Source organism: Arachis hypogaea, chromosome 20 (assembly GCF_003086295.3).
Source record: "Arachis hypogaea cultivar Tifrunner chromosome 20, arahy.Tifrunner.gnm2.J5K5, whole genome shotgun sequence".
Classification (NCBI taxonomy): domain Eukaryota; kingdom Viridiplantae; phylum Streptophyta; class Magnoliopsida; order Fabales; family Fabaceae; genus Arachis; species Arachis hypogaea.
The window spans coordinates 21,065,075-21,085,760 of NC_092055.1; the positions used below are offsets into that span (position 1 = coordinate 21,065,075).

At 34.6% G+C, this 20,686-nt stretch overlaps 1 long non-coding RNA gene across 1 annotated transcript; it reads right to left on the bottom strand.

Moving 5' to 3' along the window:
- Window positions 1-17,048: 17,048 nt before the first annotated feature.
- LOC112784441 (uncharacterized) lies at window positions 17,049-18,727 on the bottom strand. Its single transcript, XR_003193901.3, has 3 exons — window positions 17,754-18,727; window positions 17,509-17,633; window positions 17,049-17,421 (listed from the first exon to the last, which is right to left on the bottom strand). It is a non-coding gene; the product is annotated as an uncharacterized lncRNA (long non-coding RNA).
- Window positions 18,728-20,686: the final 1,959 nt, after the last annotated feature.

The window sequence follows — 20,686 nt, forward strand, 5'->3', positions numbered from 1 at the left end:
CAATCAACGTCTGCACCCCGTTTGTACGTGAACTTTAACCTAAATCTTGTGTACGAGACTCCTGTTATGTGGCTACTTGATGAGGTACCAGAGAGACATCATATGGAAATGTCTGATCGTGCAGAGGAGTAGTAGATGATGTTCCACCTTATATATGTATATAGTTATTATCTAGTTATATCTACGGGTGTTCTAACTAAAGATCTTTACTCTAATAAAGGCTGGTTAACCGAATGTTATTAACTGTTGAGATGTATATAAGTGTGGTTGTTTATAACTGTGGTATTTGTTATTATTTGCGAATTGATTGTGAATGATTCAGTTTATTAACCCAAATGTTAAAAAAAAAGTACCTCGCAAAATAACTACGTTTTTAACAACGAATTAGGCTCATATAATAAATAATAGATAATAATTAGGAAGACAAGTTGGTAGCGCTCAGTTTCTAGTATGATCATGACGCACCAGAAATTGGGTCGTTACATAATGCCTCCATGTCTTCAGTGCAAATATTAACATGGCTCTCCCAAGATTGTGTTGGATAGTTGACTTCATGGGTCTTTAGTTTCCTTGACGCATATGCCACTACCTTCTTGTCTTGCATCAGTACATAACCCAGTCCTTGTCCTAAGACATCACAATAGACTTCAAAATCTATGTTAAGGTTAAGTAAGACCGGCCCTCGGGTAGATGTCAAGCGATCTTTCAACTCTTGAAAACTATTTTCACAATCTAATGTCTAAATGAAAGGGATGTCATTCTTGGTTAGGTGAGTCAAAGGTAGAGCTATTCGAAAAATCCTTTTATGAACCTTCTATAGTAGTCTGCCACACCTAAAAACTCCTTATTTCAGTCAGTGATATTGGCCGCTCCAAATTTAACACAGACTCTATCTTGCTTCGGTCTACCGATATCCCATTGCGAGAAACCATGTGTCTAAGGAACTGAACCTCCTTCATCCAGAATTCACATTAGCATACAACTTCTTTTCTTGAAAGGTCTCCAATATCATACGTAGGTGCTTTTTATGCTCTTCTTCTGTCTTGGAATAGATCAATATGTCATCTATGAATACTACCACATAATTGTCTAGATACGGCCAAAAAATTTTGTTCATGTAGACCATAAAAATGGCAGGAGTATTGGTCAACCCAAAAGACATTACTGTAAATTTGAAATGTGCAAACCTCATTCAAAATGTCAACTTTGGAATGTCTTCCTCCCTTACCCTTATTTGATGGTACCCTGATCTCAAGTAAATTTTAGAGAATACTGTCGGACCTTGTAGTTGATCAATTAAGTCATCTATCTTTAGGAGGGATACTTGTTCTTCATCATGACTTTATTGAGTTGTCTATAATATATACAAAGGCTCATACTATCATCTTTTTTCTTTACAAATAGTATAGAGCTCTCCAGGGAGAGGCGCTTGATCTTATAAATTCTTTTTGCAGCAGTTCTTCTAGTTAGCTCTTTAGTTCAACAAGTTCCAATGGGGACATCTGTTAAGGGGATATAGAGATTGGTCCTGTTCTGGATACCAATACTATAGAGAACTCAACTTCACATTTAGGGAAAAAGGTGGGTATATCTTCGAGGAAGATGTCTGAAAAATATCTTACCATTAGTAACTCACATAGTTTCTAACTAGAGTCCACTCCTATCGAAGTTAGCAAGGCACATATTGTCCTTTATCCGTACCTGTTGAAGGTCTTGGGAAAGCAACAAGAAGATCATTCATGTTTTGCATGGATTTAGGGGGAAAGATGACTTTCTTCTCAAAATAATCTAACAAGACTCGATTTTCATTAAGCCAATCCATCCCTAAGATGATGGCTAGTCCTACTAAAGGGAGGCATATAAGGTTAGCAAGGTACGACCTACTCGAAATGAGTATAGAAGTTCTCAGAAAGACTTGCTGAGTCTTGACACTCTTACCGACTAGGGTGGATACTATTAAAATATACGATAATTCAATCATGGGTAAGCTAATCCTACTAGTAATAGAGAGGGATATGAATGAATGAGAAGTACCAGTATCATATAGAATAGCTAAGGAGGCCCCATTAATTGTGCACTTACCTCAATTCGATCTTTTGATACGTGGGATTTCTCGCTGTTGAGGGCAAAGACTCACCCTTGGCGCTATGACAAAGCGGCGGGAAGTGAAGGAGCTGTCGTGCATTCCCTGGCAATATGCCTTGGTTGAAAATATTAAAGGGTTAAGTACTATTTTTATCCCTAAGGTTTGGGGCGAAAATCAAATTCGTCCCCGACCTTTTTTTGTTGTTAAAATCATCCCCAACGTTACAAAATGTTATAAAATCATCCTTTACTACTTCAATTTTATTATCTTGACCAAATTACCCTTTATAATTAATAAAAATAATATTAAAAACAAAAACAAAAACAAAAAACCCTCCCCCTACCCTATTCCCATCCCCGATGTTTCTTCCTTTCCCATCCCCTTCCTTCTGCTCTTTTTGGATTCCCCTTTCCTCCTCCTCCCCCACCTAAAAAACTCCAATTCTTCTTCTCTTCTTCAACAACAGCAACAACTAAATCTAACAACAACAATTCTTCTTCTCTTTTTTACCAGCAACAACAACAAATCCAGCAAATTCAACAATAACAAATTCAGCTTCCTTCTGCTCTTTTCGGGCTCTCCCTTCCTCCCCTTCCCCCACCCAAAAAATTCCAATTCTTCTTCTCTCCTTTAGCAACAGCAACAACTAAATCTAGCAACAACAATTTTTCTTCTCTTCTTCACCAGCAATAACAATAAATCCAGCAAATTCAACAATAACAAATTCAACAGCAACAACAACCACAAAATAAATCACTAAAAATTTAAATTTGACAACAATTCAACAATCATCAATTACACTTCAAATCCAAAATCAGTAACCACAGAAATTAAAAAGAATTAAAAAAATATTTATGTTCTTCAAAAAAAAAGGAAGAACGAAGAAAAGGAGGAACGAAGATGAATCCAAAACCTCCTAAAACAGCCAAACACCACCAACCCACGCTCTCTCTGCTAATGGAGAACATGCATTACGTCTTCCGAGACTTCACCAACACTCTCCAATCCTACGACTTTGAGCTCCGAACTGATCTTGGAAAAGGGCTTCTACGTCGATAAGATCATCAACTTCTCTTCTCCGCTTCTTTGTCGTTCACGCCTTGCAAGCCAATCGCAGGGACAGAGTCACCGACTTCTTCACTGTCCATGGCAGTGACCTCTTGCAATGCTCACAGGATTGGACTCGCTGGTTCGGTGCGTTTTGCTGTCGACGGAGACAGCGATGTGGGACTGGGCGGCGAGGTTGTGGACCTCATCGGGGAGAAGAAGGTAGAAAAGGAGGCGGGAGCGGAGATGGTACTGTGGCGGAAAGAGAGAGAAGAAGAATTGGGGTTGTGGTTGGGAGGGGGATTCGAAAAAACGGGTAGGAGGAAGGGTAAGAAGAAGGGGATGAGAGGGATGAGAGGGAAGAAACTAAAGAGATGCAGGATTTGGGTTCGGGTGGGGGGTGGGGGGGAGGGTGTTGTTTTGTTTTTTTTAAATATTATTTTTATTAATTATAAAGGGTAATTTTGTCAAAATAATAAAATTGAAGTCGTAAAGGACGATTTTATAACGTTTTTCAATGTTGGGGATGATTTTAATAACAAAAAAAGGTCGGGGACGAATTTGATTTTCGCCCCAGACCTTAGGGACGAAAACAGTACTTAACCCAATATTAAAAGTAGACATTTTTGCCCAATGAACACCTACCCATGTGTTGGTTTCCGCACGAAGCACAGTCCTTAATTTCGGTGGTCTATCATAGGATGTTGGTAGAAATTTTCTGGTAATTCGTGCCCTGGGGAGTCTGTCTTGCTGTAGGCCTCCCAAGAAAGGCTTTCTTTTGCAGTGGTTGTTGAGAAGGTCCTTGGTTCAGCTACCACTTCTTAAAAGCTTCGCTCCTTTTCGACGCTTATTTCTTGGTGCACTCTTCAATCACTTGGCACTTGCTAACAAGGGATGAGAAATCCCGGATCTCCAGTGGGGCTATTGTGGTTAGGTGATGCGTGAGCATCTTTCCTATCTTTTCCTAGTGAATTTGCATCTAATTTGTTGAGTTTAATAAAGAATTAATTATCTTTTAGCCAATATGGATGCTACTTTGAGTCTTTTGCAATTTTATTTATTTTAGGTAGCATTCGGATGGATTTGATGGAGTTTCTGCAGCACAAGAACCAAAGGAGTTGGCAGCGACGAGCGACGCGTACGCGTGACTGACGCGTACGCGTGATTTGGCGCTTTCCAAGGCGACGTGTGCACGTGACTGACACGTACGCGTGATTTGAAGATTTGCACAGCGACGCATGCGTGTACCTGACGCGTCCGCATGACTCGCGGAAAAGACCATCGACGCGTACGCGTGACATGCGCCACTTGCAGAAAATGCAGAAAAATGCTGGGGGGGCAATTTCTGGGCTATTTTGACTTAGTTTTAAGCCCAGAAAATACTGATTTGAAGCTGTAGAATGGACAAAATGAGTGATCTCCACCCATCAGCTGAAGACTTGTTAATTAATTCTAATTTAAATTCAAATATTATTTTTAGGAAAAGATATTATTTTAATTTTAGATAGATTTTAAATTTATTAGGATTAGATATAAAAGGGGATGGGAATTAGTTAACTTTTGATTCCACCTAAACACAACATTATTTCATTCCAATTTACAATCCTATTTTTCTACTCTGAACCATGAGCAACTAAACCTCCATTGTTAAGGTTAGGAGCTCTGTCTATTTGTATGGATTGATTTTATTGCTTTCTCTATTTTAATTCATGAATGGATTTACAATTTAAGAATTATTTTCGCTCTTTATCTTATGAATTTGGGTGGAACGGAAGTATGACCCTCTTTCTATTTGAGTTCTTGTATAACTTGGAAAAGCTCTTTACTTGAACAACAGCTTGAAAACATATTCTCCTAAATTTTAATTATCTGGATTTGATGGGATACGTGACATATAATCCTTTTATTTTTGGGTAATTAGAATTTTTGTGGCATATAAACTGGAATTTGATCATGCAGCTTCTAATTGGAATTAATTGACCAAGGAATTGGCAGTTAATGAATTTTAGAGGAGACTAGAAAGGTCTAAGGAATTAGGGTCTAGTCACATATAGTTTGCTATAAATTAAATCCTACATGATTAAAATAGTTAGTAAGAAAAATTAATCCGGAAAAATAGATAACTCTGAAACCTTAACTGTTTTCTCCATATTTTCTTCCCAACCCATTTACTTTACTATTTTACTTTATGTACGATTGTTTAATGCTCTTTGAATATTCAAACACTCTTTTCTGTTTGTCTAATTAAGCCAATCAATCAATCATTGTTGCTTAGTCCTTCAATCCTCGTGGGATCGACCCTCACTCACCTGAGGTATTACTTGGTACGACCCAGTACACTTACCGGTTAGTTTGTGGGTTATAAAATTCCGCACCATTAGGACTTCTGCTCTGAGCCCCCTTTATACTTGATGCATTTTCACTTTTTGTCTAGGTTAGCCTTATACATAGCGAAAAACTTGCACAATCTCTTGAATTTAATTGTGTACTCTGCAATACTCATCCTGTCTTACTTCAGTTGCATAAATTCCATTTTCCTGGACTCTCAAACAGAAAGAAAAAAAATACTTGTAAAAATCATCTTGAAGGTAGGCTAATCGATATCTGTCCCAGCATTCCCTAACAGCCGCTTTGCTTCATCCGATCAGAATTTGGCATCACCTTTGAGCATGAAAGTAGAATAGCTAACCTTTTGTCCTTTGATGTATGGAAAACCTGTAAACACCTTTTTCATTTCTGTTAGCCATTTTTCTGCCATGTCATGGTCGAGAGCTCCACAGAACTCAGGCGGGGTGATTTTCTTGAAGTCACCGAAGGTTGAACGGACTTGTCCGACATCTAATCTGTGAGTATTGGCGTCCCCATTCACGTTGAATAGTTGTTGGGCCATCAAATCTGTGGCTTGGGCTTGCTCTTTCATTGCTTTTTCCATATCTTTTATTTGCTTTGCCAGGTTTAAAGAGCTCCAGCTTGATCCATCTGGGCGTCCACGGGTTGCCATAATTCCCCTGTTCATGGATAGCCATAGGGAGAGATCTTATTAGTTATATTTTCTAAAATAGGGTCCCTGAAGATTGACTTTGCTCTGATACTAATAATGTAACCCCATAATTATTAAACATAACTTTGAAAGGCCTTTTGGATATGGTGTTACTTATTTGGGAAAAAAGTTTCTCTCAAGCATTAGATAACAGAAGAGATGAATACGCAAGAGACTTAAATAAAAGCATGCAATGGTTTCAAAGAAAGAAAAGAAAACATATAAGCATGTTTGAGCAAATGAAATAAAAGAAAATAAAAGCCAAAGATCCCATGAGTCTTGACCTTAGTACTCAGCCGAAAAGAAAATACCAAGAGAAATAACTATGAAAAAGAAACATGACGCGTCCTAACTAAACTTTGTCAAAGAAAACTTCCATCCTCGTATCATACTCCATCCTCTAATAAAACCCTTCAGTACTCCACGAATCTGGGTACCAATAGCCCCCTTCCAATACTCTTTCACGGTGTAAGGATCCTATTCCATTGTATGGGATGCAATAAGGTCTGACGTGGTGCCGAAACTGGAGAATAGGGCACGTATTCCACTCTTAGGCTCCTAAGAGAAGTTAATTCCTCCTGAGTCCTCTTCCATTGGGTCCTCCTTCTCTCCTAAGTCTTGGCTAGGCTTGTTCTCTTCTACCTCAGAATCCGAATTGAGGTAGACTACTTCTAGTGACCGTTTCTTGGGCGTTGGAGCGTTCCTATCTAAGAAGATTATGACAGAAAGTTGGGGGTTTTCTTCCACAATATTACGACCTAAAAAGATAGTTTGAAGCATGGTAGTAGTGGTCGTAACTATCCACGCGTGCTTTGAAGGATCATATTCGGAGGCCACCCTCGGGGGCGCTGTGTTGTCTCCACCCAATGTCCCATGATTCTCTGGAGATAGTATGGGAAACAAAAAAGATGAAAACTTAAAAGATCTCATTAGGAGTGCTATGTAATATCTCCATATCTATCCCCATCCCATTTATGGGATTTAAAAAAGAACAGAGCATGGCATGTATTATTATTTTTTCGTGGGTCACAAAGCAAGGGGAAATAAATAAAAGGAACAATAATATTTGCATTGATAAATTAAGTATAAAGAAAAAAAAAAGAATAACAAACATAATCATAACAGTAACATGATCAGATTTTTCTTTGTACTTTTCATTACTTTTTTCGTAGTTTTTATGGAAAGTATTGAGTTTAAACCGATATATAAAGGTGGGAGTCCTCTTCCCTTATAAAAAATTCTTATCCCAAATATTTTAGCAATTAACTTTCCTTATCTAAGGATGAATCCCTCGGTTCAATTAATAATCAAGGTTACTTGAGACATACACAAAAAGAAAGTCATGCCAAAAAAGGGATATATATATATATATATATATCCTCAACATAAAAGCTATGCATGTGCATTTGCAAAAATGTATAATAATAATAATAATAATAATAATAATAATAATAATAATAATAATAGATTCATATAAAACATGTATGTAGTCACCAAAAAAACAAATAAAAACTCACCAAAAATATAAAACATGTATGTACTCCCTAAATTAAGAAGTTGTAATATAACCATCTTAATAGCATGAGATCACATAGTATCATATCTTTAGAAAGCATAATAGTAATGGGACATATTCAATAACTATATAGAGTTCATAAATACATGTAATCTTGACTTAAATGACTTGTAATATAATGATAATAATTATAAGAATGATATTGTTCAAAAAAATTATAAAGATATGTATATACTCCTAATTAAAAAGCCTTATATGATGAAAATTTGGATGGTGAACTAACCATGTGCGTACAAAGAAAGAGGATTAATGTCATAAAATAAATATCAAAGATGAGAAGGTACAACATTGGATGCAGAGTAGAGACAAAGATGATAAAGATTTGGTAAACAAAAGACAAGAAAAATATAATCCAGGCCAAGTAGTGACGAATCCAGAAAATTCTATTAGTGGGGACAAAATATATATAATATAATAATAATTTTTATAATTATACTATGATATTATAAAATATGATTATTCTTTAAATTATTTAACCAATAAATTATAATAATAAATAATAAATAATAAAATAATAATTCAAAATAATAACAGATAATTTAGAATTTCATTCTTTTAGGTTTTATATTTTGAAAAGATTGAATAATCTTTTTATTGTAAATACAATCAAATGTCTCTCTTTCTATGTATGTCACTAAATAATCATTTAAAAATTCATCTCCCATACGGTTATGGAGTCGACTCTTTATGATGTTCATAGAAGAAAAAGTTCTTTCAACTGATGCAGTTGCTACGGGCAAAACTAATGCTAACTTCAAAAGAAGAAACACTAATGGATAAACAGTATTTTTTCGAGTCTCAACCAACTTCTAAGAAAGAGCAGCAATTCCATTTAAGTCCGAGAATTGATCATCAGAACGCACATCTAGTATGAAGTTCTCAAGTTGACTGTCAAGTGCCAAAAGTTGAGTGGAAGAAAATTCTAATGGATAGAATTGAGCTAACTGGATCAACTTCTCCTTATCAAATGCAAAAAATAAGTGTCTTGGATTCGAACAAGCTATGCAAAGAAGCAATTCAGTATCCACCTCTGTAAAATGATTATTGAGTTCTTGAAGTTGTCTATCAACTACTTGATAGAATATCTCAACTTGAAAATGATGAAAATTTGATATCTTTTGAGCTTTGTGTCTTGATCTTCCTTGCGACACAAATATATCATCCATGATTGGAACAGTAATATTATGTTTGTTATAAAACAGTGAGACTTCGTCAAGTAAAAGAGACCAGCCATCATCTCTTATAATTTGCAATCGTTGCTTAGACACTTTGACTAATGCCATAGCATTTACAATGTCTTGATCATTTCTTTGTAATGCTTGAGATAACTCATTAGTAACTCCCAAGATATTTTTCATCAAGTACAAGTTGAAAATGAATTCAAAGGATTGAATGACATTCAATAAATGGCATGCTTTAGCTCTTTGTTTTGAATTATTTCCATCTTCCTCAACATATTTAAGAACATTAACCACGGAAGGAAATAAAGAAATTAATCTAAGTATAGTTCCATAGTGTGAACCTCATCTAGTGTTTCCAACTTTTTTTAAAGCTGTTTGCTGATTCAAACCTCGCCCACTAGAAATTTCTCTACTTTTTAATGCTTTAATTGTCTTAGTCATCTGACTATCACGAAGCATATCTCTTCGTTTACACGAAGCTCCAATAATATTACACAAATTGGTTAACAAATTAAAAAGCAGAGCAATTTTAACTTGTTCTTTTGCAACCGTTACAAGAGCTAATTGAAGTTGGTGGGTAAAGCAATGTTACTTGCACCATCATATCCTTGTCCACATACTCTTGATAAACTTAAATTATATGTTTCTAATAATGACTCCAATGCTAATTTTAGAGATAAAGTATTAGTATTAGAAACATGAACAAGACCAACAAAATGCTCCCTAACTTGTCCTTCTTTGTTCACATACCTTAAGCAAACTGACATTTGCTTTTTAATAGAAATGTCGCGGGCTTTATCAACCAAAACAGCAAATAATTCATCCCACGATCATCAACAATAACTTTTGTTATTTCCCTTGTAGCAGCTCTTACAATGTCTTTTTGGATTGAGGATGTTATTAGTTTAAGATTCCTATGAGCATTTTTGAAAGCACGGCCAATCTCTTCATTATGTTGCGCAAGAAAGTTTAGAAGTTCTAAAAAATTTCCTTGGTTAACAGAATCATCTGTCTCATCATTATCACGAAAGGCCAATTCTTGTCGCAAAAGAAATCTAAGACAATCAATTGTTGTTGTCAAGTGAATTCGATAATTCTTTTTAGCTTGCTCATATTGTTTTTCAATAGCAGCAGTGATGTGTTGTTTTGGTCTCATAAGTGCTTCACATTTTCTTCAAGCTTGATTATGAGCGCTATCATGAATCCCAATATGAATTTGTAGTCTCTCCTTTTTTTTCCAATTTGAAAAGCCATTAGTTACAAAAGCATCACCACCTTCAGTTTTGGGTTTCATGAGATAACAACAAAGACAAAAAATAGCATCTTTTGATATACTATACTCTAACCAGTTGCCATAGTCATCAAACTAATTAGGATTAAATCTTCGAAAAGACGAACCAGATGCAGTTTGTGGAAAATCATGAGTCCTTGGTTGACAAGGACCTTTTTGCAAATATGCACATCTAACTTTATCTCTGTCATTCGGGTGATAACTTGAAATCTTTGGTCGTTGTTCTGGATCTGCTATAAGACTCTCTACTTCGAATTCTATAAACCTCCTTTTATTAGAAGAGGTCGATGAATTGTTTTGGGATCCAATCTCCAATGATGAGGTTTTTTTGAAATATTTCTCCATTACTAATAGGATAAAATTATAAATCTAAGTCAATTAATTAATAAAAAATTCACAATTCTACACAAATTAAAAATTACAGTATAAAATTATAAATACAAAATTGATAAACATATATCATTTAAATTAATTTTCAACAACAACAACAAATAATAATATCCCAAATTCCTAATTTCTAATAAGTCAATACACAAAAATAATTAACAAACAAATTAATGAAACTAAATTTGCAATTACATCATCAGAACAAATTCAATCACAATTAACAAACCAACTGTATCAATTATCAAACAACAATGAAGCAAATAAGTGAATAAGCAATGAAGCAAGTAGATATCAGTTTTGGTGAATCATGATTCATGAATGTACCAAGAATAATCCAAGATTGAATCTGAACAGCTGAACTCTAGAAGGCAGAACTCAGTAGCAGTGTGGTGCCCAGCAGCAGCAGACGAAGGCGTTCTCTACTAATGAAAGGAAAAATGAGAACACCCTTCAATCATCTATAATACTCAAAATAGTTAAAACTATCATTTCCACAACTTGAACATGCAGCCCCAAAGTTTCAAAAATTAATCACATGCTCAAATCTTCAAACTCTAACCAATCTCCAAAATTTCTCTAAGGAAACAAAATCTGCAAAATGAAACTACAAAATAATTGAGGACTTCCAACAGTAAGAAAAACCTAATCCTAACCAATCTCTTTTTTTGTACTCACCTTAAAACCAAACTGATAATGAACAGTATGCAGTAAGCCAAACTCATCAAAAAAAAAAAAAAATTTTCCATAGAAACTGCTATAAAATCAAAGAAGAGCATAAATCAACTAAAAACAATTAACAAATAAATTAATGAAACTAAATTTGCAATTACATCATCAGAACAAATTCAATCATAATTAACAAACCAACTGTATCAATTATCAAACAACAATGAAGCAAATAACTGAATAAGCAATGAAGCAAGCAGATATCAGTTTCAGTGAATCATGATTCATGATTGTACCAAGAATAATCTAAGACTAAATCTGAACAGCTGAACTCTAGAAGGCAGAACCTAGTAGCGGTGCAGTACCTAGTGGCAGCAGGCGAAGGCGTTCTCTGCTGAAGACCGAAGAGAGAAGAGGATCACAGAATGTGTTTGTAGAAGAAGAAGGAAGAACCGATCGCAGAAGAAGAAGGCAGAGCCACCACTCCACCTGACGCGGCACAGCGGTGATACAAGGAGAAACCGATGGAGCCACGCGGGACGGCGGGAGAATCGCGACAATGCAAGGGAAAATTGATAGAGCCTGTGAGCCAGTGACACTGGCGGAGATGCGGCAGTGACTTTAGAGACAGGATGGCAAAGTTGTCAGCAGGGAGAGAGCTGTGACACTGGCTGAGACGCGTAGTGGCGGCACGCGGCAGCATGCCAGCATTGGCTCTGGTCTCTGGAGATAGGAAGGCAGACTGCGTAGGCTGGAGCAATGAAGAAAATTGGGGGAGAAAAAGAAGGGTTAGGGATTTGATTGGGGTGGGGTCAAAATTAATTTTATAGTGGGGGCAATTAAGACATTTTACAAAGAACTACTCAGGAATTTTTGAAATTTCACTGGGGGCAGTTGCCCCCGCTCCCCAATGAATAAATCCGTTCCTGATGCCAAGCATATAAAGTAAAGAAAACATAATTTTCCTACACTTTCTAATGTCTCTTTATTGATTTATGGGGTTGACTCTTGTGTTTGTACACGGAATATTTTTGTAGAAGAGAGAGGGAGAAGATTAGTGTTGAGAGGGATAATCCTTTACTTGTTTATATATTTTTAGTGGCAAGCATGACTAGGGTGTTTCAAAATTAAAAGAAAGAATTTGGAGTGGGGGTTAGACTTTTACCTGAATTTTAAAATCCTAAGTCTATTTTCTAACTGGCTTTTCAAATTTCAAATTGAATTTTGAGGAGAGTGAAGAAGGAGGGGTGGTTGTTACAAGGTTGTCATTGAAGAGTCTGACTACGTAGTAGTCATTCACCACATCTATGAGATCCATACCTATATTCTTGGCCCATATGGTGTCCAATCTTCTTTTTAGAACTGCATATCCTACTCTAGAAGGGATGGAGCACTCTTCCTTTTTCTTTATTCTCAGAGCTTCTCTTTGCATTTGGCTCATCTCGAGGACTTCCATCATGTCGTCTCAAACTCATCCTCTAAGAATTCTTCATCTCCACTGGAGCTATCTAACTCTCAGCCTGGTTCTGTGCTTCCTCTCATGACTAAGCTTGCATATGTTTTCGCCCTTCTGTTTGTCCTGTAAACTTTGTTTTATCAAACATTTAGTCCTCTTCTCTAGCAACTCTCGAGGTCTCTCCCCTGTATCCTCCTTCGTCAATCCTTATCTTTTTCTTACTGCGTTGGAGTTGGTTAGCTTCCTTCAGTGTGGTGTCTCTCTGATCCATATTCATTGCTTCCTCTTTCTCTCTCCCCATCAGCCTTTTATTTTTCCTAAATGTTAAAGTATATCATGGACTTGGCCCATGGAAAGCTATCATTTTTTTATTGGGAGAATTGTTAAAAAAATTTACAAATAAAATTAATTGTTTTAGGGGGACCATGCCACCTGTTTGTTAAACCAAGATTTGCCCTTGTTGATAGCGTGAAACTATGTTAATTACAATACCGCTCATAATAAAATCATATTTTTTTGTAAACAAAGAAAATCATGTTTAAGAAGATGGAAAAGAATATTATGAAATGAAATCAATTTTCTATTCAAAATTTATATTTTGAAATACTAACGTTTGCAAATTAAACAAATAAATAAGAATGAATAAAAGACACAGAAAAAAAAAGAACAAATGAAAATGACAAAAAAATATTCTTTATATCATTAAATATAAAAAAATGACAAAAAATCAATTTCAAAATTCTAATTCAAAATTTAAAATTTGAAATTTAGTAATGTGATGACGAAAAGAAAAAAACCCGTTGAATTTAAAATCATGTTGGAATAAGAAATGAAAATAAATTTGGCATTGCTCTGGTAGAAACTCCAAAGGAGAATGACTAAATTGGAAAATGATTCTGTAACCAAACCCAACAGAGTAATTTCTGTTTCGCTCTATTGTCCAGGTAACTCTATTTTCCTCTCTTCGAATATTTGTATGTAAAATTGCTTCTGCTATTGCTGTATTGAAAATGTTTGTGACTAGTTGTTGATTCCATTCACCATTAGGAAGAATTAATTCATAGACCAATGTTGGAACATAATTTGTGTTAGGAATAGGATTTGAAAAAATAGCCACAAAATCTTGGACCCAAGAATCGTCTTTAATTCTGATTAGATTGCCTCTCCCAACCTTCCATAATACCTCTTTCTCCAAAATCTTTTTTCCTTCGATAAAGCTCCTCCAACCCCAAGAGGGATTGGTTCCCACCTCAGCATTTAAGAAAGTAGTAGTCCCAAAGTATTTGCTTTTTAGCACCTTGTAAATTAGAAAGTGAGAATGGGTTAAAAGTCTCCAACTTTACTTTGCTAATATGGAAAGATTGAAGGCTTTTAGATCCTTGAAATTCATGCCCCCTTGCTCCGTCGACCCACATGTAATCTACCAACTAATCCAGGCATCCTCCTTTTTGATCCCTTTTGATCCCACCAAAACTGCAAAATGGCTCTTTGTATTTCATCTAATAACATCTTCAGTAGTTTAAAATAACTTAAGGTGTAGATCGGAACAGCAGTGGGATAAGAATTGTCTTCCCCAAGGTTTAGAGAAGAGTTCTCTTCCATTGCTATAGTTTATTATTCACCCTATCTTTTATGTAGTTGAAGGTAGCTTTTTTGGATCTTTGAACCATTGCTGGTAACTCCAAGTACTTATTCTGATTTTCTACATGAGGTACTAGGAGAATATTTGAGAAGTGGTCTCAGATAGGTTTCAAAGTATTCCTGCTAAAGAAAATAGAGGATTTATTCAAGTTCACCACTTGTCCACGTACTTCCTCATAGACCTATAGGATTCTAATAAGTATTTGACAATCCTCTTCAGTAGCATGATAGAATAAGATAGAATCGTCTGCAAAGAATAAATGACTGACTCTAGGACAACTGTGATTAAGCTTCAAACCAGTGAATTACTGTCTCTGTTCTCCTCTATGGAGCAGGTAGGAGAGACCCTCTGTGCAAAATAGAAATAGATATGGGGATAGGAGGTCACCTTGTCACATCCCCTGGCATGGTTTGAAAAAACCATGTAGTTGACCAGCCACAGTAATAGAGTAAGAAACTGTTGTCACACATTCCTTGATCCAGTATATCCATTTGTTATAAAAACCCAATTTTCTCATAATCTCCTATACAAAAGACCACTCCACCCTGTCATAGGCTTTGCTCATGTCTTGTTTCAGAGCCATATCATTCTAACCATATCTCGTATTTTTCAAAAAGTGCATGAATTTATGGGTAATTAGGACATTATCATTGATTAGTCTACCCTTAATGAAGGCACTTTAGGAATCACTAATAACCCTGTTTATCACAAACTATAATCTATGCACTAAAATCTTAGAGATAACTTTGTAAAAAACACTACTAAGGCTTATAGGTCGAATTTGAGTCATAGAAGTAGCATTAGCAATCTTCGGAATAAGGCAAATATGTGAATGATTAAAAGCTTTCAAAATTTTACGCCCCGTGGAGAAACTCCTGCTCGCCTTCACCAAGAGCTGAGAATGGGTTTATAAAAAAAATCGCTGATTTGATCTCTTGCTCGGTAACTGGACGAGTTAATCTCTAATTAGTATTCGTAGTGATCTTGGTTGGAATATCTTGTAGTTCTTCAGTAGGGTCTCTCAGGTTACTAGAGGAGAAAATCTTAATAAAATAATTCTGAGCAATTGAAGCTATTCCTTCTGCATCCGAGGCCAAATTTCCTTCATCATTTTCTAGCATGTGAATCTTATTTTTCTGGTTTCTTGTTTTGAATTTTGAATGAAAGAACTTTGTGTTTCAATCTCCACATTTGAGTCATTGAACTCGCGACTTCTCCTTCCAGTATCTTTCCTCATGCTCCCACTCATCTTCTATCTCATCCTCCAAACATCCAATAGCGACCGGATTAGCATGTTCACCTTTGTCTATTTCAACAGCTAATTTTTCTTTTAATTCACTAATTCTGGTTTGGGAGTTTGCATTGGTGCTTTGCTATCATGTACTAGCTTATGTCTTCATAGCTTCAATTTTTCAACTAGTTTGAACATTGGAGAGCCCTTTATTACTGAATTTCAATAGCTCTTTACTAGGTTAATCACTTCAGTTTTCTCACACCATTGTTCTTGGAACCAGAATCTTCTTTTCGCTCTTCTTTCTTGCCTTTCCGTACTTAGGAGGTAAAGGCCTATTGTCAGACCTAAGATCATCCATATGAGAGACAAAAGTATTTGAAAACTCTTCCCTCCAAGCATTTGGAGCAATGCCAAATGAAAGCCTTTTGGTCCAGTATCTGAAAATTGAAGAACGAGCCCAAAATAAGAAATTTCTTGTGGAAATTAATGTATAATGCTCTACCTGTGAAGAAGAAAATTAACTCCAAAATTTCAGTAATGAATCCAAAATTCCCTCGTTGTGGTGTAGCAGAGGAAATAGCTTACCATTGCATTTGGTCTTGTCCAGATTCTATGGAAACTTGGAGATTGATAGAGTTGCCCACTCCATCGTCAAATGCTGAACCTTAAAGCTGCTAAGCTAAAGCTTTCGACAAGATAAGCAGGAACAGAGATGGTGGATACCAAATGGAGTTGATGGGGAACCTCATATGGCTCAACTGGAAGACCAGGAATTGCTTCATCTTCGATGGATGTCGTAAACCCCCTTCTACCAGTGTTGAAGAAGCTTGAAGGTTGTTAATGGAGAGAAAGGAAAATGCTAATTCTCCTCTAATTTAGAGACCTAGATTCTGAAATAGGTGATTAAATTTTTGTAGTGGATTTTTTTCTGTCCTTATTGCATGTAGTTCTATTGGACCAACACTTTCTTTATTGAAATAAATACATTTGTTACAAAAAAATTGAAAATAAAGCAGAGAAAAAGAATAAAACAAAATATTATGTAAATAAATATTCTGAACAGTGATATATAGGATGTAGTTTTGGCTATGAAGATATATGAACGATGTTAATAAAACCAATAAATATATATGTATGGTTTAAAGTATAGCATGTGAAGAATGATAGGAATGTATATGTGGAACCATGGTTGAGAGACTTGACAGTGTGGAACTTCACTAATTACATATTCTCTTTTAATAGGATAGTATAGGATTTGAATTCAAAAAGAAATTTTTTTAACATAAATATTAATAAAAATAAAAAAGCTTATATAAATTTTTTTTATTAACAACGGAGCTAAAGAAGCCCAACCAAAAAGCAAAACTAAGAAGCAACTATCCTCGAATGGCACGTGCTAATCGCATCAGAATGAAAGCAAAGCGAAATACAGGAAGGTAAGGTAAAGAAAACATGACAACCAACTAACAAGCTATGCCCAAAATTAGCAAGTCCATCCGCACACGAATTCACCTTACAATATTGGTGAGTCAAACTCCAATTACATACTTTGCCACACCTATCCTTGATAGCCAAGACGATGGGCCTTAAAGAATGACACTCAATCCCTTCCTGGGAACACAGTTTCACTGCAGCCAAAGAATCCACATCAATATGAAGGCTTCCCAATCCAAGACTTAAAGCTAAGTCAACACCCAGGAAGACACCCTAAAGCTCCGCTGCTGTAATAGTTTTATAGTCCAAATTGGCACAAAAACAAGCAATAAAACTTCCATTGCTATCCCTAATAATGCCTCCACAAGTAGCTCTCCCATTCTGCAGGACAGATCCATCAATGTTCAATTTAAAGAAAGACAGATTAGGCGGCAACTATTTAACATGCTTATCAATGAAAGTACTTACTTTCTTCTTCATGTTGCCGATAGTAGTATACACATGCTAAAAATCATTGGCAAGATGAATAGCAAGACCAGCTAACTTTCTAGTTTCAAGAACCTCGGCGGCATAGAAAAATAACCTTATTGCGCCTGTACCATAACAAATCCATCGTGGTAGCAAAAAGAAGAGGCCACACACGACCTTTAGAAGGAGTATTAGGAGATAATTATCCAATAACCAGATCAAAAGAGGAGTGTTGAAGAAGTTACCAGTCACCAAACTATTGCCAATGCTCATCCATGTTCTTCTCGCCACTTCAGTCGTTGAGACACAATCTTGGTAATGAGTTTGTATGATACATTACACAAACCAATCGGCCTGAAATGCCTTATGGTCTCAGGGTTAATTTTTTTATGATCTTAGAAGACCCTTTTAACCCAACTGATCAGAGAATATTTAATAGAAGACCAATTACTTTGGTAAAACGTCAGAAGCAAGCCATCAGGATCTAGAGCTTTCTAGGCCCCCATTGCAAAGAAGGAAGTTCTGATCTCATCAACTGTCACCTCTTTAGTCAACATTGTTCTATCCTCTTCGAAAATCATTGGAAACAAACCTAGAGCTTCTAATCTTTCATTCCTGGTATCCTCCGTATAAGGTTCTAAAAAAAATTGAGACTATGATCTTGCAACTGCTGATCCTGCTCAATCCAAACTCCTGCTTGATTTTTCAGCATAGTTACTCTATTCCATCTTTTTCTTAAAGTGGCTACACCATGAAAATAAGAGGTGTTCGTGTCATCATAATTTAACCACTTATATCATGAACATTGCTTCCAATATATTTCTTTTTGAACGAGCAACTCTTCTAATTCCTTCCACAAACACTATTGAAGACCCTGAAAAAAAGGATTCGGCTCAAAAGAAAGTTAGCAGTGGAATAACTAATTTGCTTATATTTAACTTTTGCCAATAAAATATATGTTAGTTGATTTACACATATTTTGCAAAAATATTACACAAAATTTTAACATTGAAATATGGGGCAGAAAGCACATACAAAATGATAAATATTTTAAAAATTATACAAATTGATAAATAATATTTTTATTTAAATTAAAAAAAAAAAACTTAACATCGATATGTATGTAATGTGTGTTATTTTCCTACGACGACAATCCATCGTATAAGTGGCCGATCATTCTCTTTTCTTATCCCATTTAAATTCTTCAGTTATGCAAGCCAACCTACATCACAATTTTAGCCACTAATAGGTAATAGTGTTAGTTACTATCTCAAAGTCATACTTTATGATTTGTCAACGATGGAATCCAATACAGTTATGTGTGTTTAGTGAGTGGCCGAAATCTTCCATTATTAGTAACATGCCAATTACAAAGCTTATTCTTTTTCTATTTCTTTATATATTTGGTCCACTCTCATGATATAAGCTTTTGTGTTTGAAGCTAACGTTGGACTCAATCACTGCATGTGCTATGCCTCTGAAGGAGTGTTTCTTCCTTTTCAGGTATTCAAGCATTTCAAGTTTTCAACAATAAAATACGTGGGTGATGAAAGAGACATTGGCTCTAGCACAACAAAACAAAATGTTGTGACTAATCTAATCTGTACTCCAAAAAATAAACAAAATAAGCGCACATCACTAGATTTTATTTTTTATTTTATTTATTTAAAAGATTTTCGTTCGTCCGATATAGCTTCCGAAAAATAGATGCACTCGTGTTTCTTTGAAGAAGATCACAAAAGTTTGACAATTTTCATCCCATATAAATGGTTTGGGGTTTTTAATAATTGGTTTGGAACTAATTAAGTATGACTTGGTAGAGTGACATGTCTATTAATCTCAATGGTGAAAATATTACAGTAGGTGAAATTTGTCTAACTTTGTGATAAATTATTTGATGTACCACGAATGTCTTTCTTCTTTTCTATGAATATTTTCTCAAAATCATAATTTTTTAAATACCAAAATAATGTTGATCCTTTGTTTTATTATTTTATTATTTTATTATTTGATTTGCAAAACTCATAAATACATATAAAAAATAGTCATTAAGTCAGTCATTGTATATTTATATATTTTATATATTTTTAGTATATTTTTTATTCTAATATATATTATCTATAAATGACTAATTCAATAATTATTTTTTAAAAATACTATAAAATTAATACAATTTAGTATTTTTAATTAGTAATTATTCATTAATATTTTAAAATAGCTAAAAGTATAATATTAGACTATATACTCAAAGTATTAGACTGCTAATAAAAAATAATAACCAATATAAATTAAAATTATTAACTCAAAATTTTCTCGTTATACTTTTTATATACACGTACATAACATATATTTTGTATTTAATGATTATTTTTTTTTAATAAATAACATGTATTTTGTATTTTACATGACAATGAGGTAGTTTTTCTTTGATGTGACACTGCGCTACTTGAATTTGTTGTTACGTGCGTCTATTCAAAGTCCATGTGCTTGCATGTGGCATTTAAAGTAAGATAATTTTGCTAAAGTACGAAAATTATTTTATAAGTGTCGTTAATAATCAATCATAAGGGTCTTGGTAAAGCAGAAATTCTTATTAGATAATAAATTCATTGAAAATTTTCACATTTTTATTTTGTTAACAGAAATTTGATTTTTACCATTATTTGATTTTGAAAACGCACAACAAATATGCTATGTAACATTCTAAAAGAAATTAAGTCGAAGAAAAGTACTCACATCTTAGAATTGGATCAAATTCAACTTAATTGTTTTAATTTCGAAGAATATACATACTTCTGATAAATTTTAAATATAGTATAAAAAGTATGAATGTGTTTTGTATATATATATATATATATTATAAAAGGTGCATTATTCTATATTTTTTAACTACATTTTGTAAAGATTGTCAAAATTTCATAATTATCATAATCATCATAAACTCATATAATTAACCACTCTAGAATTTACCTTAAAATTATTCTCCATAGAAAAGAATTAATATCATCCAAACAAATATATAAAAGAAAATTATGATATTAATTTCACTAGTCATCTTTTAAATGCTCCTTATTAAATAAGTAATATTATATTTTTTGTAAACTAAATAAATTTTATTTTTTTTATTATATTTTATATCAATAGTTCATAAGAAAAGTGCTAGGGGCCAGCAGATTTT